Source organism: Herpailurus yagouaroundi, unplaced genomic scaffold (assembly GCF_014898765.1).
Source record: "Herpailurus yagouaroundi ecotype Mexico unplaced genomic scaffold, PumYag 184, whole genome shotgun sequence".
Taxonomy (NCBI): domain Eukaryota; kingdom Metazoa; phylum Chordata; class Mammalia; order Carnivora; family Felidae; genus Herpailurus; species Herpailurus yagouaroundi.
This window is the reverse complement of record NW_024412415.1, coordinates 26,011,854-26,026,709: the sequence shown is the minus strand read 5'-3', so window position 1 is coordinate 26,026,709 and position 14,856 is coordinate 26,011,854. Positions and strand designations below refer to the sequence as shown.

Sequence of the window (14,856 nt, the reverse complement as noted above, 5' to 3'; positions counted from 1 at the left end):
AAAAAGAGCCCAAGTAGCAATTGTAAAATCTTGGAAATAAGGATGTACATTTACCAAGTCTCTGCATTTTTATATGCTTTAAATATTTTGTAGGTTAAAAAAGATTCCAAAATTGCAAAAAAAAAAAAAAAAAAAAAAAAAAAAAAAAAGGAAAAAGGCAATCCCGTACCATAGATGCCCACTGAAATGGACCTGCTAATGAAGAGGTATTTCAAAATATGATGCTCTTCCAAGAAGAGAAGTATCTAGGGCCCTCAGCACCCCAAACAGGAGATTGCTCTCAACCACTGTTATCAGCATAAGACCAAAACCTCAAGATTCACAAGAAGTCTTTGTTGCTTGAGGTCTGTGTCTCTTACCACTGTTATGTGATTAAGTCGTGAAAGGCCTGTAAGGACTTCAATATGTGTCCACAGAAGCATTCAGGGGGAGTCCCCAGTTCTTAGAACAGCCTGGTGAATTGTCCCCTCTTCTTACCTCACTCTCTCTGCACAGGAAATGTTACAAAGGACTTTAAGGAATTTTCTCAAAGTAGTCCCGTCCTTATGTCCTTTTCAAAGCAACATGGAAATGGTATGAAAATATATCAATAAAACACGGGGCGCCTGGGTGGCGCAGTCGGTTGAGCGTCCGACTTCAGCCAGGTCAGGATCTCTCGGTCCGTGAGTTCGAGCCCCGCATCAGGCTCTGGGCTGACCGCTCGGAGCTTGGAGGCTGTTTCCGATTCTGTGTCTCCCTCTCTCTCTGCCCCTCCCCCGTTCATGCTCTGTCTCTCTCTGTCCCAAAAATAAGTAAAAAACGTTGAAAAAAAAATTTAAAAACAAAAACCAAAACAAAACAAAAAACATCCCGGTGGCTTCCCTGCTATTCTCATAACTTCCTGGGAAGGTGAGAAAGATGCACAGACATTCCTACAGCCGCTTTGGTTACTAATAAGTCTCAGAGAAGCCTGTCACGAGGTTCTGTCCAAGTTGCCCCACGCTGTCCTGAACCTTCCTTCTCAGTTTATTTATTTATTTGTTCTCATTCTAGAGCAGCCAGCAAATGATTTCACACCTTTTTGTTTAGCTGCTAAAAGCAACACAATAACTCCCCTCGGGGCTGCCTCTGTGGGTTCCAAAAATAAAATGGGCTCATTTTCATGCTAAGCATGCAAAGGCTCCTAGGAATTCTAAAGAAAGGCAAAGGAAGGAAAGGAGGAGAAAAGAGGGGTCAGGCTGGGGGTGTTGCTGTGCAAGGTCAGCTTCTGCCTCCAGTTACCAGCTGCCCCTGCCAGAAAGGATAGGTAAAAATCACAGACCGTTCTTAGGCTACGAATTAAAAGGTGATCTAATTCAACCCTGTACTCTCCAGCCTTATCGGCTATCCCTAAACCCAGGGTTATGCTTGGAACACAGCCTGTCTTTCACCAAGGATATGGAAGAGTAGTAGCCTCCTTCAGCTTTCCAGAGAAGAAATCTCTTGGGCAGGAAATAGCCAGTAACTTGCTTCCAGGTGAGAATATAAAATCACGGATCTATGAAATTCTAAGTTAACTTCCGAAACTCAAAGTTTTCCGGGCTTGAGCTGTTATCTAAACGGCACTCATCGTATCCCATATGTTACTGTTAGAACGGTATGTGATACAGATCACATAGTATTATTAGTCCCTGCTAGCCAGCCTGGAATGTGTGAAGAGACTTCCGTGAGAGCTTGCTGGAAGTGTCTGTGCTGCCCACCTGCAACAAGAGGAATCCTTGCTCCTCTGCCTGCCCCCAAATTTAAACGTCCAGTGATGGTACCTGCTCGTTGTATTTACGGGCAGGCTTTTGCTTACGCATGAAGACAGACTGTTGGAAATTCTCTCCATTTGTTGAGTCAAAATCTGCTTCCCGGTAGCTTCGACTCATTGGTTCTAGATTTGTCCCATGGCGGTTGCAACACAGAATCTGCCTTTTTATGAGAAACCTTCAAATATTTGACAACTGCCAGCCTTTACAATCTCCTCTCCTTTCACTTAAGCCTTCCCATTTTCTTCTGTTAACACGGTTTCCAGTTTCTTCCCTAGGATGTGATCCAGTTTGCACGGTGTCCCTCTTTTCTTTTTAATATTTATTCTTGAGAGAGAGAGAGAGAGATGGAGTGCAAGCAGGGAGAGGGACAGAGAGAGAGAGGGAGACACAGAATCCAAAGCAGGCCCCAGGCTCTGAGCCACCCAGGTGCCCCCACAGTGTCCCTCTTGTAACACAGCCCAGAAGTGGACTCACCTGCCCAGAGCACAATGGTATGAATACCTCCCTGAGCCGAAGAACATACAAGTCACAAAGCCCGAGCTTACCTGAGCTATTTCTTTTAGCAGATGTGTTATGCTGTGGAATCATATTCCCTTTCAAGATCTGTGAAGAATGGATGTGCTAAGCCAACTGTAAATAGGATTGCTCAGAAAATCTAAATGCTACTTAAAGGAACACAATTTTTAAATAGTTTAAAAGGATCCCTTTACATACAAATAGTCCACATGCAAATTATAAGTCCTTCTTATTTTTTTTTTCATTAAAGCAGATACCCAGAGTGCCTCCGTCTGGCAAACCTAATATAATATTTTCTATGTTGAGTATTTGAAAAATTTCTAAACTACGTTTCTGTAAAATTATTCTGGGATTCAGACTTTCTGTTCAAGGAATCCTAGAATCTTTTAGAAATGGAAAGGGCATAGAAAGACTGTCAAATCTAGTCACAAACTTTTAAGAAGATCTTACCACCTTATCTTACGTATTCATTCCTAATTCATTCACCAAGTGATTGCTGAGTACTTACTCTGCTCCATGCATTGTTCTAGGCTTATTCAAGATATAGATATAGATATAGATATAGATATAGATATAGATATAGATATATAGATATATGTAGATATATATAGATATAGATATATAGATATATATATAGTCCCCTTTGTTCAGAGTTTACATTCCCAAGAGGAAAACGGACAAGCAAAATTTCACATAATTCTAGGTCGTGACAGGTGCTCTGAGGAAAGTAAAATAGGCTAGGATAGACACACTAGGTGAGGAAAGACAAATTTTAGGAGGGACCACCTGCCCGAACCGTTGAAAAGGTTTCAACCGCTGCAGAAGCTGGAAGAAGCTTCTTCCAGGCTATGGAAACAGCAAAAGCAAAGTCCCCAAGGTAGAAACAAACTTGATGTGTTCTGGGAAGTGAAATTAGGCCAGTACAGTTGGAAAATATTAATAGAAGAAGAAAGTGATAGCAGATGGGAGTCAAAGAAGACAAAGATAAGCAGGGACTAGATCGCACAGAGCATCAAAGGCTGTAGTGAGAAGCTTGGATTTTATTCTAAGTGCGCTTGGAGGGCTTTAGATAGGGGAGTGGCATGATTTAACTTACTTTTTTTTTTTAAAGTTCTATCTACCTGCTGTGCAGAGACAGATTATACAGGGTTTAAAAACAGAGGGAGAGAAACTAGTCAGGAAACTATTGCAGTGCCCTGGCAAGAGATGACAGTGGCTTGTACTGGTGCGGTAGCCATGGAAATAGAAGTGGGTACATTCTGATTATATTTTAGAGGTACAACCAGTAGGACTTGCTAAGAGAAAAACCACTGGAGTCCAGGGAAGCTTAAGTGACTTGCCTAACAGGGAAGAAGGAGAAGGGCACCGAGCAAAGATAAGTACTTAGCCGTGCCATGTACTTCAATCCTATCATTAGTCCTAATAATACTGTGAGAGAGATATTAGTTTACCTACGTTTTATATAGAAGGACCCTGAGGCTCAGAGTATTTCAGTAACTCCAAATCAGACATAGGGTCAGGTTAAGGTAGGATCCAAACTCAGGACTCTTTGACTAGGTATCTCATAGTATCTTCCCACTCTACCACATTGTTTTCCAAAGTGATGGCAGAGGGGGGACCTTGAGGGCAGACTCTGGGTTAGAGCTCCTTCTACACACCTTTTCTTCAAAGTTACTGATGCCTAATGAGAACCACTACCGTCATTTGCTACAGATGCCCCAGTGTGCCATTATATTCAACCAAAGCTAAGATGCCTCTCTCCTCTTTCCATTCTTGCCCCCTTCCCTTGCAGCTCACAACCTCTGAGTGGAGGTCCACTCCTCTCTCTGCAGTTTAACTGCCAGAGACACGAGCCCCTGGACCTGCCTCCCTTCCTGAGGAGCTGTAGCTGGAAATTGCTTGTGCAGGCCGATGACAACTTATCTATATTTAGCAGAAAAAGTGGTGGCAAGGATCTGTCCAGCTCAATTTTTTTTACAGTTTCAATGTTCAGAATCTCACAGACCATCTCTCCCGAAAGGCACATTGGCCCTGACAGTATCTGAATGGAAGGAAGTTTCCTCCATCTCACCGGGTTATCCACTAGAAGCCTTGTTCCAAGAAATTACGTGGACGCCCATCCTAGAGCAAAGATGTGACATGCGCCGTGCTCCCCCACCCCCAACACCAACAGCTGCTGCCACTGTAGGCACTTTGATGACTTTCAAGTGTTACTCTAAGACAGGAAAACAAGCACGGAAGGTTTGAGGGGGAAATGGACTATTACATAATTGTTTATGTGTTTAAGTGATACGCACCGCGCTTGATTTTTATTGCTTTTCAATGTGGCATGGAAAAGAAATACAAAGTGCCGTTGATGGTTTAAGAGCAAAGATAAACTTGCCTGGGGTGGGGAGGTGAAAAAAGTGCAGCAGGTATTCTCAAGCGCTTAGTATGATGAAATCATTGCCACGGAGGCTGATTATCACTTATACTTAAAGTAACTTCATTCGAGGGTGAGGCACAGTTTAGCTTTTCTGGAGCCCGACTAAACCAGATAGGGTATATTGTCCATGACTCTGACCCTCCTCACTGTTGGTCAGCCAGAGAGAATTATCTACTAATGAAAAGCAGAACGATTAAGAAGAGCAAAGAAAACAGGATAGTAGAGACCGTTAAAGAAAAATGGGAATTTTCAAGACAGTGAAAGAGCGCCAGTTGGATCACAGAAAGGAAATTTACAGGGGAAAAGAATTGTGTCCAGGGAGCACTTACTTACACACAGCCCTCTACTTTCTGACACGCAAGATGTATCAATCCTTGGTTGTCAAGAGAAAGAAAACCTACTGTGAAAGGGTTTTTATTAGCTTTAGAAATAGAAATTTAAAAAAAAAAAAAAAAAGGTTTTTTCATACCTGCTTCAAGTCCCCAACTTCATTTTGGGTTAAATCTTATTCGGAGGAAAAGCACTTAGTTTAGAAATGTCTTGTCTCATTTTCACAAAATCTCTTCTAATGAGATGAGTTTTAGTGTTGCTATATTTACTAAGGAAGAGAGATGGAGAAGTAGAAAACCCACTTTTTGTACCATTGCACTTCTTGGGGCTAAAGCTTCCCATATTGTATTCCCGAAGTTAATTAATTAACAGACCATTATTAAGGGGGCAGGAAAAACGTATGGAATTTGGGGTAAAATGAAAACACAATTAAACTTTTAAAAAGAGAAAGAAAAAAGTCACCTAAAACCTCAACACTCTAAGATTTCACTGTTAATAAGCCTTAAAAAACAAAACAAAATTATTTGGCACATCCTTTCTAGAACCTTAATGGGACCACTGTAATTCAGGCTTTCTCTCATGTATCATTTTGTGACAGTTTCTGGCAATTTTCTACAGGTCTATGGGTTGGTATCTTTACTGGTGCCCCAGGAGTCCAAGCAGAGGTGATCTTCTAGCATTAAATATCTTAATCTCCTCGCTGGACATTTTCTTTGCTTGAGATGAACAAAAAGATATATAATTCTTTTTTATATCACTGTTCCCATGACTATCAAGAAACCAAGAAAGTCCTTCCTGATTTTCTGTGTCATAGCATGAGCTCCATCCTTCATAGACACAAGAAGAACTATATTTTTCAACTAAGACCTGAAACTTCAAAGGCAGACATCCTCTTTAAACAGTTTTCTTTGTATATCATCTTGGCCATCTTTTAAGGAATTCAGTGTAAGAGCTAAAAAGAACTTCTAAAAAAATTGGGGGTGATGAAACTACTGGCAAAAGAATAGGCAAAGAAATCAGTTAGAAAACCCCCAGATATAATCTTGTGTATGTAAGAATAAACTGAAATATCTATATATGGAATACATAAAAAAACTGTAGGGACAAGTAGTCAGCAAGTGACCCTATGATAATTGTTAGCTTATCAGGAAAAGAATTATTTTTTGTCATACCATATAACAAGATCTAGATAAAGAAATATTATTTTTCAGAAGTTAAATAGCTAAAAGAGTAATCTCTACATATTTATCTATTCTAGGTGGGTGAAGATTTTTCTGTACTTTAAAGCAATGGAAGAGGTCACTGAGTAAAGGGTCAATAAGTGGAAATATGGAGTAATACAAAATTCCCGTGTGTCAAAAATAACCATAACAAAATCAGAGGCCAAAAAGCCAAATGATAAGAAAATGTATTTTTTTTTCCAAAATGGAGGCACAAATCATCTTATTATATAGTGTCTATATAAATTAATGAGCGTATCAGATAAAGGTCATGAGCTGACAATTCATAGAAGAGAAAATACAAATAGCTAATTATACAGTAAACAATTTTCAGCCTCACCAGTGAATACCAAGTTAAATAATAGGGACCTAACAAAGAAGCAAAGATTTTCGAATTACATTAGTCAGTGCAGTCAGAGTTTCAGGAAGACACTGATACACTGTGTTAATACAAATTAATACAGCGTTAAAAATGATTACACTCTTTGATCTGGTGTTTCTCCTTCTATTAGACTATTCTAAGGTATTGATTTAAGGGGTGCCTGGGTGATTCAATGGGTTAAGCGTCCAACTCTTGGTTTCAGCTCACGTCATGATCTCACCATTCCTGGATCGAGCCCTGGGTCAGTCATAGCTGTCGGCGCAGAACCTGCCTGGGAGTCTCTCTCTCCCCCCACCTCTCTGCCCTTCCCACATATGCATGCTGTCTGTCTTTCAAAATAAATAAGTAAACTTAAAAAAAAAAAAAAAGAAAGAATTTGAAAGGCTAACATTTATGCATACACATAAAACGTTAATTTAGGTATGCCCTAAATGTCCAAAATTAGGAAAATTATTAACAAATCATAGCAGAGTCATATGATGAAAAATTATACTGCCATTAAAACAATATTTAAAGAATTAATAATGGCATGAGGAAATACTTTTGATGGATTGAACAAAAAATGGTGTGTGAAATTCTCTGTAAAGAATGATCTCAGTTACATGAAGATAAATCCTAGGAAAGAATACTGGAACCATTCTTAACTGTGGTTGCATTTGACTAACAGGATAAGATTTGGTGATGTTTCTGCATGCTTCTTTTAACGTCTTTCTAAATTTCAAATTTTCTACCATGTGTATGTATTATTTTTAGAACCTTATGAAAAGAAAGAAAAATTGAATGTGAAGGGGTTTAGAGCCTGCCACCCTAAGACATGCCATTCTGGGGTAAGGCTTATTTTGAGCCTCAGTTTGACAATTGAGGAGAAACAGACTCAGGACAAATTCTCTGGCCTCCCCCTCTCTACCAGGAAGGGCTGGAGGATTCTTAAAAATTTTTTTTTAACGTTTATTTATTTTTGAGACAGAGAGAGACAGAGCATGAATGGGGGAGGGGCAGAGAGAGACGGAGACACAGAATCGGAAGCAGGCTCCAGGCTCTGAGCCATCAGCCCAGAGCCCGACGTGGGGCTCGAACTCAAAGACCATGAGATCATGACCTGAGTTGAAGTCGGACGCTTAACCAACTGAGCCACCCAGCCACCCCTGAGGGCTGGAGGATTCTTAACCTCCAGAGACTATTCTAGCCTCTTATCAGCCCAGAGTCTGCACCAAAGGAATCTAAATAACAAACCTTACTAAAAACAATCTTTATCTTCCGTCGGTTTCCCCTCATATATCTCTTCCTACAGTTTGCCGCCCCTAGAAGTCTAAAACCCTTTTCCTTCGTCTTGTCACTTCTCTACAGGTGTATCTTTCTTTGAATTATTCCTCATTAAGTATTCCACGTGTTGTGTGCTGCATGAATCAATAAACTTGCTTGTTTTTCTCTCATTCGCCTGTCCTTTGTCAATCTAATTTGCAGGAGTGAACCCAAGACAGGTAGAAGAAAAAGAAAAATTTTCCTCCCCTACAGACTACTACAATGATGATGATGATGATGATGATGATGATAATAAAAGAACCAATGGTAGGCATCCTTCTCCTTCAGCAGCTTCAGACTGCCTTCTGCTTGATGGCAGGCCTAGTTGGATACCTCCAAGCCCATAGAGGCACTCGTATGTACTACGAGTCAGCTTACTCAAAAGGGCAGATTGCTAGGTGTTCTGGGGGAGAGGGTGGATAGCTATTGCCCTTCTTCTTTTTCTTCTTCCTCCAGGTTTAGTTTCCTCTTCTCTTTCTTCCTTTCTCCCATACTTGATCCAAGTAAAAGCCAGGAATTATGAGCACCGTACCTCAACTCCTTTCTCAAAGTGGTGACGTAGGGTTGCTTTAGTCTCTTTCTCCCAGTCTGATAAGATAGACCTGAAAAGGAGAAGAACACGGGTTTCCTACGTGGGTAGAAGGAATGGTCTCTGTAAGGAATTGGACGAGCTTCTCCAACCCTCTTCTTGTAGACTGCATCTGGATATGCACCGAACACACTTCCTGAAGGAGTTCATCCGAGAAACGAAGGGAATGTTTAACCTGAACAAAAATATTTTGGTATTTCACAAGGGTAACTCTTAGAGCGACAAACCCCGTGACTACTAATGCTACCACACCACAACCTCTAAGTGAGGCAGATCTGAAAATAAAGGCATTAAGAATGCAGTCTTGCCTGGAGTTGACTCAGGCAGAGAATAGAAGACACAAAGGCTCAGAATGTGTCTCCAGCCAAGTCCAAGGTTTTATTTTGTTCTGTTGAAATTAAAAGCAAAATGCAGGGTGTACTTTCCCTAACTCATTTGCCGTAACCATTTCAAGCGTGTTTCTGTTGCCGAGGGAATTGAGGGCCAAGTCTCTGATTCATTTCCCCGATGCAACAAAGCATCCTTGGGAGAAAGCGTCACTGTCTTTCACATGCATTTGCAAAGCCTTTAAGGTGTTCTTTCCCCTTTAAGTCTCATACCTGTATTCTGATTGCAGAAAGCACATTTTAAATCAGTAGAGGCAAATGGAATCAAAATCTATCAAGAAACGCCTTTTTAAGGATGATAGCTTCCTCCGGTTTAATTACTATATTACTAATTGTGGCTACTTTCTTCTTTTTTCTTTATACCTAGAATCCAGAAACTAGGAAAATCTAGCTTCTTCCTCTCTCTCTCTCTCTCTCTCTCTCTCTCTCTCTCCTCTCTCCTCTCTCTCTCTCTCTGGATTTGAAGCTCTCTTTTCTTCCCTCTCCCCAAAAACAACAAAAACATTTATTCTAGTCAGGCCAAAACACATAATTCAGCAATATGCCACCATCACCCTAGGGTTTAATGTTCGTTCCCCTGAAAATAAGTAAAAATAGCACATTGTCCTCAAACTTGGTGGTTCAGAAGAGAAGCACGTGGGGAGAGGATAACCTAACAGCTATCTTTAAATTGCAATTTGAGGGCCACAGTTATTCGCACTCTTCCCTTGCCCTGAGGCTGCACACCCCGATGCGCAATGCCATGGTCATGCTCGTGGCTGCTTGCTCTGGGTGACAGAAACCATTAAAGACAAGCACAGGGCCCAGCTGCCCTTCGTGGGTTTTATTAGCTTACTTGTGTAGGAGGAAAACGGTGTCTGAAGGGCTCTGGACTCACTAACCAAAATGTTAATGGCTTAAAGACAGTGAGAAATTAGTTAGTGAGATGTTTATCAAGTACCTGGAACAAGAGTTGACTTTCTGTGAAACATCACCCTGGACCCGAAGCCAAAACCTCTCTCTTGTCTTCAGTTGGACCTGAAAAGAATAATCATGTCAGAATTAGTAAGGCAAACAACAGCAAGTGAGGAATGAAAACAAGCTGATATTAAATAGAGCTGAGAGCAAAATACCTAAGCTTCAGTCATTACAGAAGGGGTGGGTTTAAGAAGTTAAAAAAAAAAAAAAAAATGGTAGCACTCCTTCTGAATGCGACTGTCTGGTGGCTTTGAATCTCTCTGGCAGGACTCTGAGGGGTTGCAACTGGGAGGTGATGTTAACTGGCCTTAGAGTTCCTTAGAGTTCCGGTTGAAGTGATTTTTCATGGGAGTGTATGTGTTTCATATCTTTTTTTTTTCACTTATTAGGTAAGATAAACAATTACAATTTAAAACTCTGTCACTACAGGGGTGCCTGTGTGGCTCAGTCAATTAAGCCTCTGACTTTGGCTCAGGTCATGATCTCGTGGTTCACGAGTTCGAGCCCCACGTCAGGCTCTGTGCTGACAGCTCAGAGCCTGGAGCCTGCTTGTCTCCTTCTTTCTCTGTTCTCCCCGTCTCACACTCTGTCTCTCTCTCTGTCTCTCTCCCTCAAAAATAAATAAACCTTAAAAAAATTAAAAAATAAAAATCTTTAAAGTTTCCCTGGTAAAAAGTCTTTATATGTGTTTCTCAAGAAGAAACAATATACAAGACTTGGGTTGGGAAGTTGATTTTAATCATGGTTTCTGTTAATAACTCAGCAATTTCCCACGATTCTCCACTTTTACACTAGAGTTTTTCCTTGTGTAAAATGGGAAGGATGATAGAAAGTCTGAACTTGGGGACTTGCCTTTTGGCCTGCCCAACGACGCCTGCCTTTTGGCCAATACCCAACTCTTCTCGGCCAGGATCACACATTCTGCCAGTTCACAAGAGCCAAAATTACTCATAACTACTAATTACTTGTAGTGTCAAAGATCTCTGGATTCTCTGATGAAGGGGCTTTAAGTTCCATGTCATATTATCCAATTGCCAAGCGTTCGTTTTACGGACATAGGGACGAAGAGCACAGAGATCAGGCTGTGCATCAAAGGAAGTTTAGAAAAGCTTGGAGAAAGGTTTTCTGTGTATTCTAAGTGGAGGAAGTGCTTCATGGTCTGACAAAAGTCACCTAATATTTCCACACCATAAGCTTCTCCGAAATGAAATACTTAAATTAGATAGTAACATAAGGTCATCAAAAGTTGACCTTCTCTTTCCTTTACTTGGAAGTGCTCTGTGGTTCTCTCCTGGCAGCACAAACCTGTGTGATGTGTGATATTGGTACTGTCGTTTTACTGGGGCTACCACGGCATCACCTGGTCTGGGTGTTCTCAGATCCCAGGGCCTGCGCATCATTGGGATGGAGTTTTCACAAAACCAATGACTATACATCGGAAGGCTGCCAACTTTCTTTAAGAAGCATTGCTTTTTTGGGGCACCTGGGTGGCTCAGTCAGTTAAGCATCCCACTCTTGATTCAGGCTCAGGTCATGATCTTACCATTCATGAGACTGAGCCCCAGGTTCTGCACTGACACCATGGAGACTGCTTGGGATTCTCTCTGCCCCTCCCAGTGGTCTCTGTCTCTCTGTCTCTGTCTCTGTCTCAAAAATAAATAAGCATTAAAAAAAAAAAAAGTACTGCTCTTTATTCTAAGAGTGTGTCCTTCCTACTTTGGAGATGCTCAGATGTTACTTTCTTTTATGACTTAACAATAATTGAAAGTGGCAGTGCGGTATTTTTTAACATTTTATTTGATCAGATTTAAACTTGGCAACAATAAATAATATTAATCTTCTCACAGTGTCACAACTTTCTTTTCTTTTTACATTTTACTGGTCTGTAAAACCCAAACTCTGGAAAACATCAGTCTGTGGCTCGTTCTATCTAGATGGTAATAGGGAGGATGCAGATAATTGCCATTTTCAACCTAGCATATCACATTCTTTCCCTACTAAAACATGTGTCCCAGCCAATGATAAGTAGGACACCCAATGTGGTTGAACTGTATTTCTGTCTCTACCCTCCACCGTAGGGGTTCCTAAAATTAAGCAAGTGAAAGGTCGAAAAAGGAGGCAGAGGAAAAAAATAATCTGGATAACAAATGAACTGGCTAGTTAACGCAGCCAGTGCCAAATGACAAGAAGAAAAGCATGTTCCATGCAATATTTGGAACACACTTACACTAACGAATTATTGTTTATTTTTAATTTAAATTTAATTGGATTTTCTGTAGTTTATCTGGCAATCCTCTATCCAAGATTATATGACCCTTTAGAAAATACATAGTAGTCTATCATCTAAACATTTCACATTTAGATATGAAACCTAGACAACATAAAGACAACTAAAAGAGTATTTTAGTAATAGCCACTTACATGTATTTCATGAATAGCTATTTATAGGGAGAGGCTACTTCAATTCATATTTTATTACATACGTCGTTCCTTTTTTATTTTAAATGTTTATTGATTTATTTTGAGAGAGAGCGTGATAGAGTACTCACGAAAGCATACCAGCCTTCAGCTGAATCAGGAGAAGAGTAAAAGAAGTTACCTTGCTCCCAGTTGGCTGACATTATGAATGAGCTCATACGCAGTGTTTACAAGTAGTTCCTGCCGAGCCACTCAGCTGCCCACTTCTGAGCCGGGCTGCTCAGGTGATGCAGAATAGTTCCCTCCAACCCTCTCTGATGTTTCAGGATCGGAAAGGTTGTGGGTGGGAAGTAAGGAGGAAAGCTAGGATCCTGTGAAATGCTCTTTGATGGACTCAGCTTGCAGCCAACGCTATTGTTCTTGGTTTCTTACTCTTCCTTCCCATGGCAAAACTGACACAAAGTTTAAAAGTCTACATTTTTCCCCCCACCATGCCACGTGGCAAATGTAGATTTCCTCACCTTAGCTTGAAACAAAAGTAATAATAAAACTGTCAAGTAGCACTAGTAACCTCTCTGGGTGATATTTGCAGGGAAATTACTTTCCATCTACAAAGTTGACACCTATTTTCTGTTAGGGAAATGAATTTAGATGAGCTCAAGATTGGCAGGGAACTAGGAGTCTAGGTCAGATACCCGGTGTGCCTTTCATTACAATGAATGTGAATGTGTGTGGTGTTTTGTTTTATTCTCCCCCTCCCCCCGCCGCCACCTCAAGGTTGTTGCAGAAGTAATGCCAGGGGGGAGAAAATACGGCGAACAGTGTTCATAGATTCGAATAAATGGAGACTAAAGATCAAAATGTAGAACCGGAGCCGATTTTGTGGTCAGTCCTCAGAGGGGCTGCTTAGGGTTGTCATGGGAAGCAGTGTTAGGTCTCACCAGGCTCAGGCGCAGTCTACCAGACTGACTCTGGGCAGGTTATGTTGTCCTCTGGACATCAGGTTCCTTCCTTCTCAAATGAAGGGACTACATAGGCTAATACTAATATGGCCCCTTCTCGCTCTGACGTAAGGAGGCACAGGGGAGAGGACGAATTTTGGAGTTACCAGTTGTGAACAGAACTCATCCACTTACCCTCTGGGGATTCGAAGGCTATATTTTTGAAATAACAGACTTGCTCTCTGATCTCGTGTGCTGACCTTCCGATGTACAAGTGCAATCATTCTTTACGCCTTCCTCTGCCCAGCCCTGTCTTGTCAGAGAAAGATCAGTTGGACCCTGTTCTTGGTCTTCCTGGGAACCCTGTGAGCTCTGTCACAGACTGTCCCTCTGGACTCCCATACACACAGGTCACTGTTATCTTTCTTTTTCAAAGCTGTTACTTAGGTTGGATGAAAAATAAGCAGAGTTCAACCATCATAATTATTTACACGGGTACACAAAGACGACACGTCCCATGTTTTTTGTTTTTAAATCATACTCTGGACTCTCAGAGTTTCTTTGCCATGTGCTTTCCAGGCCTTTTCCCCCTGAGCTTATTCCAGTCAGAATCTGTACGAAACACTGCATTGGTCCGTGTTTTGAAACTGAATTTGGATGGGAAAATACATACTTTCCTAGGTCGGCGGTGTATACACAGATTCTGTCCTTTGTAACCATGTAGGAAACATGGTGGAAAATAAAGAGTTCTTTGGGATCCTTTCCATTCTGAGCCCAGAATGGAAACAATTGCATTCTTCTAGATTTCCTCATGCTTCCGAAGATGGCTGTCCTTTCCTAGTATGAAATCCTATCGAAAAATCCAAGTGTTCACCTTCCGTGTTGTCCACAGTGTGCTTTTTTCCCTCGCGTTTGTGCCAACACCAGAGAAGTTCATTGGGGTACCTCCCTGGCCTCTCAGGAGCTCTTGTGTTGTTCAAATTCATGGGATACATTCTCAATTTATGCAGACATTCCTCCAGCCCCTCCCCCTTCCTTGACCCTAGTTTTCCCTTATTCCCCATTCTTTGTCCTATGAACCCTTGTTGCCCTCCCCAAGGTGGAAAATTACTGGGCAACCTCTACCTCTGTGCAGCCCACACCTAGAGCATTGGCCTTTGCCCAAGTTATGCCACCCCGTTTGAGATCACCTGACACCATTGTGATCAGTCTCATGACCTGGCAGCATCCCACCTGCCTGCCTGGTTCACTCTTGCTCCATTCAAGTGCCTCTTACCAGCAGGTGCTCATGCGTCTTCTTGTCACTCCGGCTCATCCAACACCCACCCTTTTATTCATTCAACAAGATAATTCAAGTACCTCTGTTTGCCGGGGAATGCACTCTGCCAGAGTAACTCAAAATTCACTACTTGTCCTCAAGGAGCTTAGACTCCAGGGAGGGAGACTGACAATAAAGGGAACGATGAATCATCGGAAACATTGAGAAAAGTTGTGAAGAAAACAGACAAGATCTCTGGACACAGTGGCAAGTTGAGCCTATTTTGGATAATGTCATCTGCAGAACTTGCATTTAGCCCTGCACCTAAACAATGAGAAGACATCAGCCATGGGGAAAAGA

General features: G+C 41.4%; 1 protein-coding gene and 2 long non-coding RNA genes across 3 annotated transcripts in view; 1 reads left to right on the top strand and 2 right to left on the bottom strand.

Annotated features, from left to right (window-relative positions):
* Positions 1–14,856, top strand: part of RORA (RAR related orphan receptor A) — a 725,852-nt gene that overhangs the window by 569,713 nt on the left and 141,283 nt on the right. The gene's annotated exons all lie outside the window — the stretch shown is intronic.
* The window catches only part of LOC121042053 (uncharacterized), a 29,246-nt gene continuing 20,087 nt past the window's right edge, over positions 5,698–14,856 (bottom strand). The window contains exon 3 of the long non-coding RNA XR_005795955.1: positions 5,698–5,739. This is a non-coding gene — a long non-coding RNA (uncharacterized LOC121042053). The remainder of the gene's footprint in view (positions 5,740–14,856) is intronic.
* Positions 8,448–14,565, bottom strand: LOC121042059 (uncharacterized). Its single transcript, XR_005795960.1, has 3 exons — positions 13,434–14,565; positions 9,863–9,939; positions 8,448–8,549 (listed from the first exon to the last, which is right to left on the bottom strand). It is a non-coding gene; the product is annotated as an uncharacterized LOC121042059 (long non-coding RNA).